The following is a 16,303-nucleotide window of genomic DNA, read 5'->3' as shown; positions in this document are numbered from 1 at the left end:
GATTTATTTAGATATTTTAAGTGAGACTTAAGTAAGCATAGTTTATTAAGGGCTTACGGTGTCTGCATTTGATATTAATTCCGTATTTTCTTTCACTGTGTTTACCATATGTTAAAACGCTTTAAAGTTTCTCTAAAGTAACGCTTCCGGTAGTCTCTCAATATTAAAATAATGTAACTGCAGTACAAAAAGACAGCATTGTCCAACAATACCATTTCAAGTGGAAGCTGTACTTTTCTACAGGGTGATCTCGTTTAGATTTCATTCCCCTTGATCCTTTTCTTGAGGCTTTTCCATCACGCCCTAGTTTTTTGTCTACCATGTCTCATTTATTACATTTTTATTTATTACCTGTGTATCTGTACCTATCGGCAATTTTATGCGGGAAATACCATAGCAGCTCTAGAAAGGAGAAAGAACTGAAAGTGTCGTATTATATGGACGAATTAGCTCAGAAATCTCTCGTAAATTGTTCAACTAAATTTTAATCCTGTTTTTAGGCTTTCAGCATTTCAAGATCTCCAAATATCATTCCAATATGTATCTATCCTTATGGAAATCCACTGGTATCAGCTAAATTGCCAACCGGTCTAAAGAATAATAAATTTCCATCGGTTTGTTTTTCCTTCCCTGTAGTGATAGCAATTAGCATCTCTGTTTGCTTGTATCAGCCACTCTTGAACGATTTTCTGAGCCGTGAATTTAGCTCATGTTGATAAATAAGGGTGGTGTCAAGGTATTCTGCCCGCTTAGCGGATTTCCTCATGGATACTGCCTTTAATCACTCGCAAGGGTGCGCGTCGTTCTGCCACTGTTTCGTGTAAACTATCTGAAACTTGGGTCAGCAGAAAAATAAAGATTGCACTATTTAAGGTTACGTGAGTCTCGTTTGATTAGCAACCATTGAAATTTTGAACGATCAATGGTGGACACTTTATAGTTCTTCATTTTAAATAATGGATGTAAACTGAAGTGGAAAATTCAACTGATAATTGATTAGTAAATGATATAAGCACCAGGATCGTCAGGATTCTGATTGAATATAACATATTCCAAGTTAAGTTTGTGCGAATTTTATTACTTACGTTACATTTGCGCTTAAGTAATTTGTCAAATCTATGTCAAGACTGCTCCCTTGTTTTTTTTTCTTTTTATCAGGAGTGGATTTTAGCATATCAAAATGAAACCAGTGAAATCGCGTTTTATCGGAGTACATTGAACTTAAAATCCGCAAACCTACTCGAACCAGTTTACTGAGACCATTGAAATATAAGAAGAAGCGTGTTTTGATAGCTCCCGGCCTTTCGTGTTGTCTAGTTACTTGGACCAACGCAAAATTAATTTAAATTGTCACACAGAAAATTGGTGCATAAATTCTAAATCTCAAACCTTCCTGGTTATTTATCAGGCCCCGAAAAACAAGGCGCCATACTTGATCTCTTATTCAGCAAGACCAGGCCAGCAGCCAACATTTCCTACTAATAGGTGTTGCAAATCTACATGCACTGAAGGGGGTTGGTTGCGTTCGAAAAATATCGGAATAATTCCCTTCAGATGGCTGCGGCGACACCGTTTGAACTGTTCGAGATTCTAGTGTGTCGACCCACTCGCCGCAATATCTTCACGGCTCTAACATTCCCACTAGTGGTTCAAGCTCATACGCAGAAAATTCCTCCAGGTTTCTTGAGAAATTCGTACCTACAAATTTTCACGTGGAACCTTGCGGTTTTTTTTAAACTTAAGCGTATGGTTAAAACTTTATTTTTGCGTAAGGAACGGCGAAATCAGAACACTAATGGTTGGGCACTTGGAACGGCATTCTCTACCTTCCGCTGAAGTACTCCCCCGCGAGACACGCCGCGGGGTATTGCGGCCAAGGGCAACGTGGAGTGAATGACAATCACGGAAGGAGAAAGAGACGAGAGGAGACTACTGTGAGACCCAGTCTACTAAATGATTTGAATAATTATCAAACCCATTTTTTTGGAATGTAGGTATTCAAATTACTTGAGTGGTTTCTTTGTTTCCGTAAAGCAAGGAAATTAATTCGTTGGTTTTGGTCTCAAATTTCTGTTTGAGCATATTTAGGTTTGAGGAAAAACTTCGCAGGTATGCGGAATTGAATGTGTCTAATGCCAGGTTGTGCTTCTCATAGGAGAGGCAAGTGCATTAACTGCTGTGCAATTGTTTAATCTGTGTTCATCCAAAACCTACCTTAACCGGTAGAATACCATGAATAGTTAAAACTAGAAATACTACCTTGATCAAAAAGTTCCCGGAATAACCACCGTGTGCCGCTCCCATCGTTCCGATTTGAGTTCTGTTTTTTTTGTTAAATTGGTACATCTGTTGTTGATATTCCCTTTAAATCTTAGTGTCATAACTTGACATTTGCAAAAGTTACGTAGCCAAGAGTACATCTATCTCTGTGTGTGTTGGCGATTTTTTACAATTGCAGAAATGGATTTAAATTTGCAACAACGAACTTGTATTAAATTTTGCGTAAAAAACGGATTTAGTGGCGCACTGACGTTGGAAATGTTGGAAAAGTGTTTCGGCAACGATTCTCTAAAAAAAACGGTCGTTTACCAGTGGCACGAGCGGTTCAGAAGTGGTCGTGAGTCAATCGAAGATGATGAACGCAGTGGCAGACCATCGACATCGAAAGTCGGTGAAAAAATTGATAAAGTAAAAGAAATGTTGGTCAATAACCGCAAATTAACCATCAGAGAAATAGCGGAGGACTTGAACATTGCCTATGGATCCGCCCAAGACATTGTGGTTAATGATTTGGGTTTCCGTCGTGTAGCAGCAAAGTTGGTTCCAAAAGACCTCAATTTCATGCAAAAAAGAGACCGTGTTGACGTCGCAAAAGACATGATTTGCGAGGCTGAATCCGATCCCACATTCATCAAAAGGATCATTACTGGAGACGAGACGTGGGTTTATGAGTACGACACGCAATCCAGACATCAGGCAAGTGAATGGCGTTCACCAAATGCGCCGAGACCAAAAAAACCACGTCGTTTTCAGTCAAAAAAGAAGGCAATGCTGACGGTTTTCATGGATTACAACGGTGTAGTGCATCATGAATTTTTGCCAGAAGGCCAGACAGTAAACAAAGAGTATTATTTGGGCGTTATGAGACGTTTGCGTGAAGCAATTCGCCGAAAGAGACCAGAAATGTGGGCGGAAAACTCGTGGATTTTGCACCATGATAACGCACCGTCGCACAGTGCTATCATTATTCGTAATTTTTTGACGAAAAATGCAACAAATACCATCCAACAGCCACCGAATTCACCTGATTTGGCTCCCTGTGACTTCTTTCTGTTCAATCGAGTTAAAAAACCATTACGGGGAACGCGTTTTAGCAGCCGAGAGGAAGTAATGGAAAAATCGCAGGAAGCACTGATGGACATACCGAAAACCGAATATAAAAAATGTTTCGAGGATTGGATCAAGCGCTGGCATAAGTGTGTTGCAGTCGATGGGGATTACTTTGAAGGGGACAATATAGATTTAGATGAATAAACTTGTATTTTTAATTTTCTGAATAAATTCCGGGAAATTTTTGATCAAGGTAGTATGTGTTCAAACTAAAACAAGGACTTTTTTTTATCAACTCATTGTTACAATTTTTCAAACATACGATATAAATAATTCCTCTAAAAAGCTAAATTTAAGGGAAGACGTTAAAAATGGAAACTAAAAAGTAGTTGACATAATGGGCATTAGTTCCATGGCGACCAATGAAGCGATGCTTCACACAGAAGCAAGTGGTGATGGACATTGGCCTTCCTCTCACATCCTAGAGGGAGGTGGGGACGATCGTCTCCTGCTCTCCTTGCCGCCCATGGCTCAAAGACGTAAGCGAATTCAATGAAGGAATTCATTTGAATTTCATAAATGAATATCAATTTCTCCAAAATATCAAACTCTCATTAAAGGCTCCACGGAGGTATGGGCGAGCGCTTAAAATTCGACATTTTACGCAGAGTAGATGGTATTGAATATAGCAACTCGAAACAAATGTACTGCGCTTTCGACCTGTCGTAGTTATCTGACGTGGGATGTTGGGACACGAGCCATACATGCACAAATATTTGTTCATAACTGCATTTTAATACATATTAGCTCATGCAAAAAATAATTCGTGCACGTTCGCACGTATGTGTCTGTTTACATCATGAAATAATTGATATGTTTGAATTAATCGTGAACTTTAGTCTTTAAGTAAATATAATCTGACTCTAAGGTTCGATATGATTGTGTACCTGGCGAGGGAGAACGAACGCTCGGCATGGCAAGCGTGGCAATTACGTTACAACCTTCATTGCTCTCCGAAGTTGTCTATAGACAGATAATATATAGTAGGTTCCACCTTGGGAACACGCGATATGTGGAGCAGTGTGGGAACCAAGTCATCGGGTGGATCTGCTCACTTCATAGCTGGGCATTCATGAAAAAGAGATTCTATGCGTATTTCCGCGTGCGCCTTTCACGGGGGATCCTGGCGATGAGTCCATTCGGTCAGAAACTCGCACCGCCTAGATGTGTTTGTCCTAAGGCATTTCCCTGGATTTGACCTTGGGACTCTCATGTCAGTAGCCTCAACACCCGGTAGGCTTCCAAGAGGTTGCAATATGCAATAGTTTTCGAGTAAGTATGAAAATTTAAGCTGCGAGACGCGAGCGGAAAGCATTCTCGACATCTCAGCCCTTCTTGGACGCTTACCTATACGTTAAAGGCGGTGGGATTGAGATGCTTCTCATGTTGGTGTTGTATGGTACGGCCTGTTTCAGGACCTCTTCTTTAAATACCCGCTTCATTTTATGGACTGTGAATTTTGAAAGGCATATTATTAGATTGTAACAAATGTATTACTACCCTTTCGTGTTTCTTTGTTTTAACTTCAAATTTTTATGCCTAAATTGCTTATGATATAAATTGTAAGCATCTTAGTATTCCACACTATTGTACATTGATGTACTTTTATGTAATGTCACCAATTTTGCTAAGTATGAGCAAATACGAAGACATGGTAGTCCAGTTGGTGAAGCGCTGGGCTATTGACCGGAGTTTTGATTATTGTTATTCATTTTATAATCTTATAGAACCCTGCAAGACACCACTTTTTCCAATCCCTCATCGCTCGTAGTAAAATGATATCTTAAACTTATCTTTACTACATTTAATCTCTCTCACTGTATTTATCTGATGTCTCCTACCGTAGTACGATGGGGCTAATGATTTATTTTCAAAATTATCGCTTAAGTACAGCCTTCCAATTTACGCAGGACATTTACTCTGTAATTTAACTTTCGCTTGTTGTGCGAATCCCAACTTAGCTCCGCTAATAATATTTATACGCTACTCTGTTTATCATAACAAAGTTTTACAAATCTAGCTCCTCTTTTGCACGCGATCCAATTCAAGAATTAACGAGGATCCCATATACCAGCAGCATATTCTAAATAACGCCTTACCAGCGAAAGATAACATTTCTCTTTGATCTTTTCATCAAATTTACCGAGGACTCTTCTAATAAATCCTAATTTTTTGTTAACTTGTCCACATATTCCTCGTATGTGTTTCACACAGGATTGGTCGTGAGTGAGGGTAACGCCGAGGCATTTAATCTAGTCTTCACATATTTCGGCATTCCTGATGCAGTCGACGTTCGGGAGGGAACTGTTTTATTCCAACAATTCATCACTTCGCGCCTTTTTAAGTTTAATTCTAATTGCCAAGTGTTGCACCAGCGTTGTATAGCATGTAGATCATCTGCTAAAGCTACGATATCCTCAGGATTACGGATATCTCCGTAGACCACTGCATTGTCGGCATATAAACGTATCTTAATCTTATCGTATCTTAACCACGGAGTTCATGTCATTAGCGTAAAGTAGGAATAAAAGAGTTCCGATTACACTTCCCTTGGGAACATCTGACGTAACGTCGACTGCATTAGAGCTAACACCATATATGACTACCCTGTGTATGCCATTCAAAAAGTCTTTGATACAGCTCAGGATATTTTTATCTATGCCATAGGCTTCTAGATTGGTGAATAGTTTACTGTGATGTACATACTTTCTCGAAAGCTTTTTTAAAGCCTAGAATAACCGCATCCACTGGAATATTGCTCTATTCTGAACCAAAGATATCATGAACAAAAAGCGCAAGTTTGTCTCGTACGATTTACCCTAGCGTAAATCGTGCTGGTTTGCCATCATTAACTCTTGAATATCCAGATGTCTCACTAACGAACCAGCAACTATATGTTCCATGAACTTACAATGTGAGGGAATAGCTCTGTAATTGCTGTTCCTTCTTGTCTCTGATCCCAAGTGATGCCACTGGACACCCTCATACAGCCTGTGCCTTTTTAGGGACCAGATGCTCTGGAAAACCATAGGCGGCACCAGAAAAGTAACTGCCCCCCCTTAACACCCAGCTCATGTGTGAATTTCACGCGCTGCTGGGCATAGTACTAGGTGAGCTCTACTCTCTATAACCTATCAAGCCGACCTTCGGGTTGATAACAGAGGATTTTGGTGGGAGAAAATTTAGGACAACCTACTGCTTTGCATGATTTCCTCATCGTTTTACCTTTGATGTTAAATCGCAGGATTTCAATTAGCCCTGATTGCTTGCGTTTATTTCTGAACAAATACTTTGTTTTGGTAATTTGAGAAAACAGTATTGGATATAATTTTTTGATCAATCACTGGTAATGCATGAACTTGGCTGTGAACGACCCGTTCAAATCAAACAACCAAAAGTTCTGCCGCGCGTTCTCCTCGGGTGATAAGATTTCGCTCTGCAGTTATGTGGTTGTCGAGGAGTATCTGATGTCCTCGCGGTAGAATATTCAATGAAATGCTTTTTAGTATGTTGTGAGGCTGCAGAATACTCCGGCGACCGATGAGGAGGTCTCTGAAGTGGTCTCTCTCCACGTCTTGTTTAGTATTAAAATCCTCGGAACATACTCAGGACGACCTTCTCCAATGAAATTTCACTGTCGAGCACTTGCAAAAGTATTTTGTATTCGATTTTGGTGCCAACTGCAGGAAAATCGCTAGCTTGTAGCAATCAATATCGGGCTTGAATAAAACATTAGTTTGATATATATATTTTACCGCATGACTTATTTGGAGATTTTACGTTTACTTAATGATCGTTTAAGACAAACTTATCTTCGTCGACTATTTTTTCTATTCCAAGGAAACATTTTCGGCGTGGTATGGCGGACCACTTCGCGATAAAAAAGAGCGCTTTTTATGCTTCCACTTTAATATGCTCAATTGCACTGCCTTCGTTGTCGTGGTCACCCTCAATATCCTGAAGATACTGCACATTTGCGACCCCAATGCTCGTAATGAAAGATATTGAGTTGGAATTAGAAACGATTTTGGGGATCGAGATGGTGCGGTGGATAGCGCACAGGCTTCCCACCGAGTGGGTTACGACGGTACGACGTCCGTCGGATGGGACGTTAAGCTGCGGACCCCTTGGCGCCTTTCGTTAAGAGTTGGCCGACGCTGTGTTTCTCTCCACCCTTCCTTTCCCATCCATCCCTAATGGCGCAAATGACCTTTGCTGTCGGTCACTCCCCATAAAAACTGCTAATAGAAAGGGGTTTTCAGGTTTATTTTTCGCGACTGCTACTGCTACTTCGAAGTCTACAATTTCTTCCGAATGAGGCTTTTTCTGCTCTCCCCATTTGTCACATGTGCTCCATTGCCCACGCTCGCCTCTGAGCTTCCATTCTTGCCTTTCGTCGAAGGGAGATAAACGCGATAAATGCTCTCCCGCTCACATTTTAAGTTCTCCGGTCTCCATGGAGATTGCGCAAAAATGTTTGCGCAGCTATTTTGGCGCGCTTGAATTGCTGGAGTTTTGCCATGCATCCATCCGTGCCTTGGCTCTTCAAAAAGTTGCGTCTCTCTCCCTCCGCCACCCTGTGCGCGAAGGAAGTGCGCCAGTAAGTTCTTCTCCCCCCAACCCCCCCTCACTGAATGCAACGCTCCCGCGAGAACGTTTGCCTCCCTCCCGCATGCCTAAGGCGGAGCGACGGCCCCCGCGAGCAGGTGTGGCGGGAATTCCACTTCAGCGAGAGAGAGAGGGAGATCGGGCGAAGGGGAGGAATGCGCATTCATCCTTCCTATTCATTACTCACTCGACGATAATGAATCCCGTATTAGCATTCCGAGACAAGGGCGAGAAAGAGTGCTGCCCTCATTTGACATTTAGAGGAGTTTCCGCCAGCGCACACGCAAAGAGTCTCGTGCTTCGCCTCGGAACCCCTCTCTATCCCACCCACGCCTTTCGGCAACCCTGTCGACGACGACATCGAGCTGTCGACGATCGATTTTAAGCGGGGAAGGTGTTGGCTCGTATATCAAACTGGTTTTGATCTCGATAGTGTTCGAATTATATCGAATTAATTGATTTTTATGGAGTCATATCTACACACGCTCAATATCACCATCGACATAGTTGCTGCTCTGAGGCCTGCTGCGACTCTTTTCAAGCGTTACGCTAAAAATTAATAATGGGATTAATTAATGCTTTTTAAAATGTTCGAAGCCAACGAATAATAAAATTGGGCTGTACACCCTGTTTATTTACCCAATCCGACGACGATTTGACCGAAATAATCTATCTCTCTCGAATAGAGCGACTGGAACGACCCCTGCTCCATCCAAGAGTCGAACCTCTCCGAGAATGACAATGGAATTGCGTGGTTGCGATGCATGTTAACGCCAGTTCACTCGCCTTCGAAGTGGATTCTTAAACCACGCAACGCCTCTGTGCGTTACCTGCTAGCCTTACCGGACAATCCACTCGGCGCCTAATTGCGCTGATGTCTGAGTTACGTATGGGCAACCTTGGTCTCTGGTGAAAAGGATCCACGTAACTCGCTAAGCTACTTTAGAGTCAATAGTCCTTCGTTGCGCATAAGGTACGACGTCTGTCAGTAGTGTTGCTCCGAAAGGTTTCATTTTTTGAGCGATGCTTTGACGGGAGGCCGCTGGCAAATTATGAAGCAATACAATGCATATGTAGTAACAAGGTAAAAAAAAGTTGCGATGCTGGCGGCGATGCCCATTTGAATGATTAAACTTTGTTAGTGGGGTCGGCTGACCAGATTCTGACGCCATCAGTGAAGAAATCTAAATAAATTTTTAAAGATGTTTTCAAATAAAAAAGCGTGTATATTTTGTGGCGTAATGAATGCGGTTGAACAGTCAATTGAACAACGTAACAACGAACAACAATGTTCTCAATGATTTATTTTACCCCCTTGTGAGTGCTATTCCATGCAACCATTTTTGGGTAAGAAATTCCAAAAACATGTCGCTTAGCACGCTGCCACATAAAGAATTATGTCGCTACTCGCACTTCTTGCGTGACAATAGCTTGTGAGGATGGAATTTTTGGGGAAATCTAAGAATTTTTTCTTGTCAACCCCAAGTTAGTTAATATTCGGCTTTTAACGGAGACTCATAAAATACTGAAATAGTTCAAGATACGTCAAGGCAAGCGCATATCTCTGAAATCAATAACAAATTATATAGTTATTCGTATAAAATTACCTCTGATGGAAGAAATCTCTAAGAAGGACAGGTTTTAGGCATCGACAGTGATGGTTTAGATTTCGAGAGTTTCCCTAGTCCATCGAATTTGGGTCACTAAATTCAAGTGAATCTTTGAATAAGTATCGGACATTCGTTTTACAAATAAAATGTATGTTATTTGTACAAATAAATTATGTCATCTTGGAAAATGTATGTATGAAAAATGTGTGGGAATTCTCCGCCATTTGTTCATTTGTGCGAATTCTCTAACTCAACTCAGTGTAAAGGGATTTTTCCCAATGCGAATAATTTATACATGTATCGCAATTTTTTTCTTAAATTATAATTAATTTTTTAGTGATAAGTAAATGAACAAATAATTACTACCTTCTGCAATATTAGCTTTGTGTGTATCAGGTAAGTTTTATTTAATATTGAATGAGAATCTATTGCTAATGAGATGAAATTTTTTGTGATAGAGATTGTTGTTCGGTTCCCTTTTATTGTATTACTTACGTTTATTTTTTTTGGTAATCTGTTGAACCTACATAGCTTAATACGTAGTACAGCTTAGTTTAGATTTTTTTATGAATGTTAGTTATTTGCTGTCTCTTTCGAGATAGATATTAGTGTCCAGATGTTTGATGCTTTTGTTTCAGATAGACACGCTAGATTGTGATGCAAACGATTTGTTGATGGCTGGCACTGTCTACTTGCACGTGTATACGAGGTGTGTTCTAAAAGTAAGGTGACTTTTCAAATTTCGTGGACAACATACATTTGATTTTCGATTTTTTTGTTTTGTTGTGTTGGTACATATGTCCCAAACAATTGTGTACAGTTTCAATAATATAGTATATTTAGTTTGTTATTGGCAGATACAAATGTTAAACGTATTTCGGTGTGCTCGGCGATTTTCTGCTGTAAAAAGAAATGGGTCAAAGAATTTGCATCACATTTTGTGTCAAAATGGAATTAAGCGCTCCAAAACACTTGAAATAGTGACAGTGGTATACGATACGTCATTGGCATCTTACAAGATGGCTTGGAAGATGCCAATGACGAACCTCTCTCTGGACGCCCCAGCACATCAACAACACATGCAAACGTTAAAGCAGTGATGAAATTTGTTTTGAAAAATTGTCGAATCATTTCAAGTTACTGAGGATGTTCGCATATCAGTTGGCTCGTGCCATGCAATGTTTTTAGATGTTTTGGGTATGAGACGAGTGTCAGCGAAGTTTGTACGGAAACTGCTTAATTTTGACCTGAAGAACAGTCGCATGAGCGTCGGTCAGGAGCTGTTGAATGACGTCGATGATGATCCTGATTTGCTCACAAGGATCACAACTGTCGACAAATGATGGGTATATGGTTATGACGTCGAAACCAAAGCCCAATCGTCCTTATGGAAGAACCCAGCAGAACCAAGACCGATAAATGCACGCTAGGTTCGATCAAAGGTCGAGGTTTTCCTCACTGTTTTCTTCGATTACCGCGACGTAGTCTATCAGAAGTTCTTATCACATGGTTGTTCGGTCAATGAGGAGTTCTACCTCGTAGTCATGCGCCGTTTGCGAAAAGCAATACGAAAAAACGTCCGGAATTGTGGAAAAAGAATTTATAGCTATGGCATTACGATAATGCACATGATCACTCATCGTTACTTGTGAGAGACTTTTTTGGCCAAAAACAACACCTTAATCGTGCCTCAGCCACCATATACATCGGGTTTGGCCCCCTGTGGCTTTTTCCTGTGCCCAAAACTGAAAAGACCTATGAAAGAACGGAGATTTGCAACGATTGAGGAGATAAGACTGCATCGCTGGAAGAGCTCAAGGCGATACTAAAAATTGCTTATTAGAATTGCTTCGAAAAATGGAAAAGGCGTTGGCACAAGTGTATTAAACCTGAGGGGGATTGCTTTGAACGGGCCAATTTGAATATTGAAAAATAAATAAATATTTTTCATGCAAATATAAAGTCACTTTACTTTTTAAACACACCTCGTACTTTAATAATGATAATATGAATCGTATAGTTCCAGGTTAATCTTTATGGAAACTTTCCATATTGGGGAGAATTCATGATTAACAATTGTGAATTGCACAATAGTATTTACATTTACACGATCCGGGTTTCAACACTTCGCGGCATCTTCAAGTGGATGACACGAAACTCGAAAAAGTTCGTTCCATATGTGGAGGGTAAGCCGCGAATTCGAAATTTGTCTCCTATTGAGCGCATATAATCGACACAAACAAAATGACAAATCATTGATAAACGTCAGTGTGTGTATGCTGAACAACTGCATAATTGTCCATTACTTCATCATTTTAATCACACGATTTTTATCGGGTAACATAATCGGTCGATACTATGTAATGTGGAACTAAAATAATCAACCATACGCTGATCAGCTTAACCATCCTCCGGCACGAGGTAAGATTTGGCGTTTGGTAGAGCGTGAGCGACCGCAGTTCTCGCTAGAAACGCCCCCTGGCTTACTAAATACATAGGCTCATTCAGAGGCGAATGGAGAAAGGCCACCCCCCCCCCTTTCCGCAGTTCCCCACTGGCCTCCAGTTGTAGCTGAGATTCGAGTTTACAGCCATGCACTCGAGAGCCCATTTTACTGCGTGTAGGCAACCGCGCTGCCCAGTAGTATCTGAAAATCAAGTTCAAAACTAAACTTCCACTGCGCAAATTTGAAATTAGAAATAGTTTTGCATTTTGTCGACATATTGATGAATTTGTCATTCATAATACGTTCATTAAATGTTATGACATATTTTCGACCGCCTACGAAGAGCAGTAGCCTGCCTGGCTACAGATGCTAGAATTCCGGGCTCGAATCCAGCCAGTCCAGCCTCTGCGTTCAATCATTCAGGCGGATAGTGAAAAAAACACAACTTGCCGGGATGTCTCAGTGCGCCTCTTTCCCAATATGCGGAAATTTCATGGGTGCAGGAAGACCCTTACCCGCATGGCCGTTTATTTATCGAAATCAGCATCCGGGTTGATTAGCGTTTCATGTCAGTAGTCGATGGAAATTTCAGCACTTATTTCAAAAGACCTCAAAAAGAATCGGTGTCAGTATCCTTTCGTGTACTGCCAGCTCTTTTAATATAAGTGCTAAAATTTAATTGCCGCTCTTCCTCTCAAGTTTTTATGCAGATGCTCTCTCTGTTGATGGCTTCGTGTAGGTTAATCGCATTAAAAGGGTTCCTTTTTTAGCCAAACGGAAGGGTTTTATGTATATTGTAAATTTGAAAACTGACTTTTGAAATGAATCAAATTAAAAATAACTGCACTTTCAAGGTTATTGATTTGAATTTATTAAGCATTTGTAATGAAATTGGAATTTACACGTTCTTAATTACTGCTCGATTGGGTTCGATTTGATAAAAAAATGCATTTTAAGTAATAGTAATATACTTAAAATGGCTCTGACGACATTAAGGATTACTTTTGCATGTGTAATGCAACAAGCAAGTGAATTTCTTTTATTATTCAGTCACTTATCTGTTCGGAAAACTAGTATAAAATGATAGAGATGTCGAGATCATTTAGCTGTAGCCGTAAATTTTAGACATCTAAGCTCAGGGCGTCACCATGAAAAACCGGTCTTAAGATATGCGTCATGATTGAAGACGTAAAATTTAAATTTTAGTACTAGTGGTCGTGATTTTTCTAAATGAACTTGAAGAGTCATTAGTGATCCATGTGGTAACAATAATAAGTGAGAATCTCAAACAATAGAGGAAGCTGCCCTTCTAGAATTCATTTCAAGAACTTGTGGATAAAGTGGTCTTTTCACTAAACAAAATAAAAATATTTCCTCTTCATATTTTATTTTCTCATTACCCAGCTTCAATCATAATTTCCCAATCGACAATGTGTACAGTGTGGCAGAAGAACTCAACACAGCGAGCGAACAGGGTGATCCATCTCAAAATTAATGAATTCGATATTTTTTTAGAGAAAAACATTTTCCTTGAACCCAAATAACGCAAACGAAATAAATTAGCCGTCAATTACTTCCAGTGGAACAAAAATTGAAAAAAAATATTGTGGAGGTGCTGGGATTTGAACCCAGGACTTTCAGCATGCGAAGCAGACACTCTACCACTGAGTTACACCCCCGGTGAACATGAAGTGCTGTCAAACAGTAATATATACCAATTGAAAAACTCTTGCACAGCATTCTTCAATGTTTTCAATGTCATTGATTTAATTTGTTTACTCTCACCGTGCGATGCCAAGAATTCCATCCTCGCTGGATCTTTTTTTTCTTTATGGCGGACATATTGGATTAAACCCAGTTTTTAAGAATATTCCTGCGCCGAGTGAGGTGGCGCTAGATTGAAACCTTATGTGTCGGATTTTTAAACTGTTATTCTAGCTCAAGAATTATAATTAATGTTGAACATATGAAGTTCATGTGCTTATTAACTCGAAATATTGAGTTATTCGCCCGTTTTTAAATTTGTGCCCTTACTACGCGCCGATTATTTTGAGATAATAAGGTACCTTCGTACTTTGGCAACAACAATAATGCCTAAATGAGGGTTCATAAAGTTTTCCATGTTAATCCTTTCTAACAAATGGCATATTAGAAGAAAAGTATTTGCGAGAAAATTCGCAGTCATAATTGATACGAAAACGTTTGAGAGCACTGATAGTAGCATTTGGCATTCAGATTAGTGGTTTGACGTAGTATTTATCTTTTGCGAAGTGATGCATCCTGCATATTTATACACGTTATCGGCGAAATTTATCCAAGTTTATCATAGTTTATCCGAATTCGAAATGAGGTTTGGACGGCCTCAATCCCTGCTGGCATTCGTAAATCTCTCGATGAGAATAATTTCTGTATCTACTATGACTGCGAAATTTCCTTGCAAATTGTCTTTTAATTAGCAACTCTCTCTTTTTATCCAAGTTGCTAGGATGAACACTCATTTTGCTTTCCTGGGTAAAATAAAGAATACAGCGCAAAATCTGAATAATGTACTGGTTGTTTAACGAAGTAGGTAGGTACCTGCGCCCATAAACAGTGCAGATTCCGTTCTAGAATGCAATTTATGAATACTTTTTCGCAAACGAGGGTTATTATGTATTCGGAGGGTTTTACTGAGAAGTTGCGAAAATTCCTTGATTATACATTGGCTTACATGCCAGGGCTGCTTCCTTGGGCACAGTAGAAACACAGCTGCCTCGCATCTAGCGCGATTCAGAGCATCATCATCGGCGAATCACCGAACCTAGTTTAGCATTGAGTTCCTTCACGGCAGGTTCAAGAGTTACTGGCGAAGTTCCTCTTTCGGTGAAATTCATTGCATTTTCTTCTAGATAGGTTGTGTATTATGTTTATATTATTTTTTCTTTTACAACAAATTGTAGGTGTATTCATTGTGGCCCTGGAACCCCTAAACGGCTCGATACACATTCCACACGTCTTCACAAGCCAGTTGTCCTAGCACTTTCTCGACCTGCCGCGAGATGTAGCGGCGCATTATATTTCCGGCTCCTCTCTCTCTCTCTCCCGGCAGCCGTGTCTTTTCAAAGAGTCAGTGCATGAAGCAGGTAGAGAGATGTTAATCAGCGTGATGAACTGATTGAAAATATTTCCCTCAATTTATGGGGTGGCGGAGTGTGTCGAGTTGTAATTTTTCCATAAATAGTAACGCAGCTTATATAATAGCAAAAAATGCATTCACCCACGAGCGCATTTACAAATTAGTCATATTATTTGACTTATTTCTTGGGAACAGGCGAAGTTAAACTTCAACTTCAATGACTCATGCCTGGTATGAAATCACCCCCTGCCACACACCCCTAGCGGTGGCTTGCACAGTATCATCTTAATGTAGACTATGAAGGGCACTGCAACTTTGTGGGAGACGCCTAGTGGCATAAGTCATGAAGATTGACTACACCGCTCACCCTGTTATTCTGTAATTAAGACTACTATGGAGGGTATATTGACGTGGACTCGACCCCTGGTCTTCGAGGCGAGAGAGGACGAGGATGGATGTGGGTGTGGAGAAGAATTAAGAAGTTATTAGGGCAGAGGGAGAAAGGTCAACAGCAGGGAAGTTTAAAAAAATGGTGCATGAATGTATAGAAGCAGTCTGGCGCTGGTGAAATCCGAAGAGGGAAAAGGAGAATATCGTATTGGGTGATGGAGTGGGATGCTGACAAGGGGAGCTCTTAATAGGAAGGGGAGCCCTTTGGGAGAGCGGGCAGGCGAAGAGGGGAAGAAGGGAATGAATGATATATATATACTACCTTGATCAAAAAGTTCCCGGAATAACCACCGTGTGGCGCTCCCATCGTTCCGATTTGAGTTCTGTTTTTTTTGTTAAATTGGTACATCTGTTGTTGATATTCCCTTTAAATCTTAGTGTCATAACTTGACATTTGCAAAAGTTACGTAGCCAAGAGTACATCTATCTCTGTGTGTGTTGGCGATTTTTTACAATTGCAGAAATGGATTTAAATTTGCAACAACGAACTTGTATTAAATTTTGCGTAAAAAACGGATTTAGTGGCGCACGGACGTTGGAAATGTTGGAAAAGTGTTTCGGCAACGATTCTCTAAAAAAAACGGTCGTTTACCAGTGGCACGAGGGGTTCAGAAGTGGTCGTGAGTCAATCGAAGATGATGAACGCAGTGGCAGACCATCGACATCGAAAGTCGGTGAAAAAAT

At 40.3% G+C, this 16,303-nt stretch overlaps 1 non-coding gene across 1 annotated transcript; it reads right to left on the bottom strand.

The window, feature by feature from the left end:
• Window positions 1–13,661: 13,661 nt before the first annotated feature.
• TRNAA-CGC (transfer RNA alanine (anticodon CGC)) lies at window positions 13,662–13,733 on the bottom strand. The gene has a single exon. It is a non-coding gene; the product is annotated as a tRNA-Ala (tRNA).
• Window positions 13,734–16,303: the final 2,570 nt, after the last annotated feature.

This window comes from Hetaerina americana, unplaced genomic scaffold (genome assembly GCF_022747635.1).
Source record: "Hetaerina americana unplaced genomic scaffold, ioHetAmer1.1.p SCAF_10, whole genome shotgun sequence".
NCBI lineage: Eukaryota > Metazoa > Arthropoda > Insecta > Odonata > Calopterygidae > Hetaerina > Hetaerina americana.
Note: the sequence above shows the minus strand (reverse complement) of the source record. Positions and strands in the feature narration are given on the sequence as shown.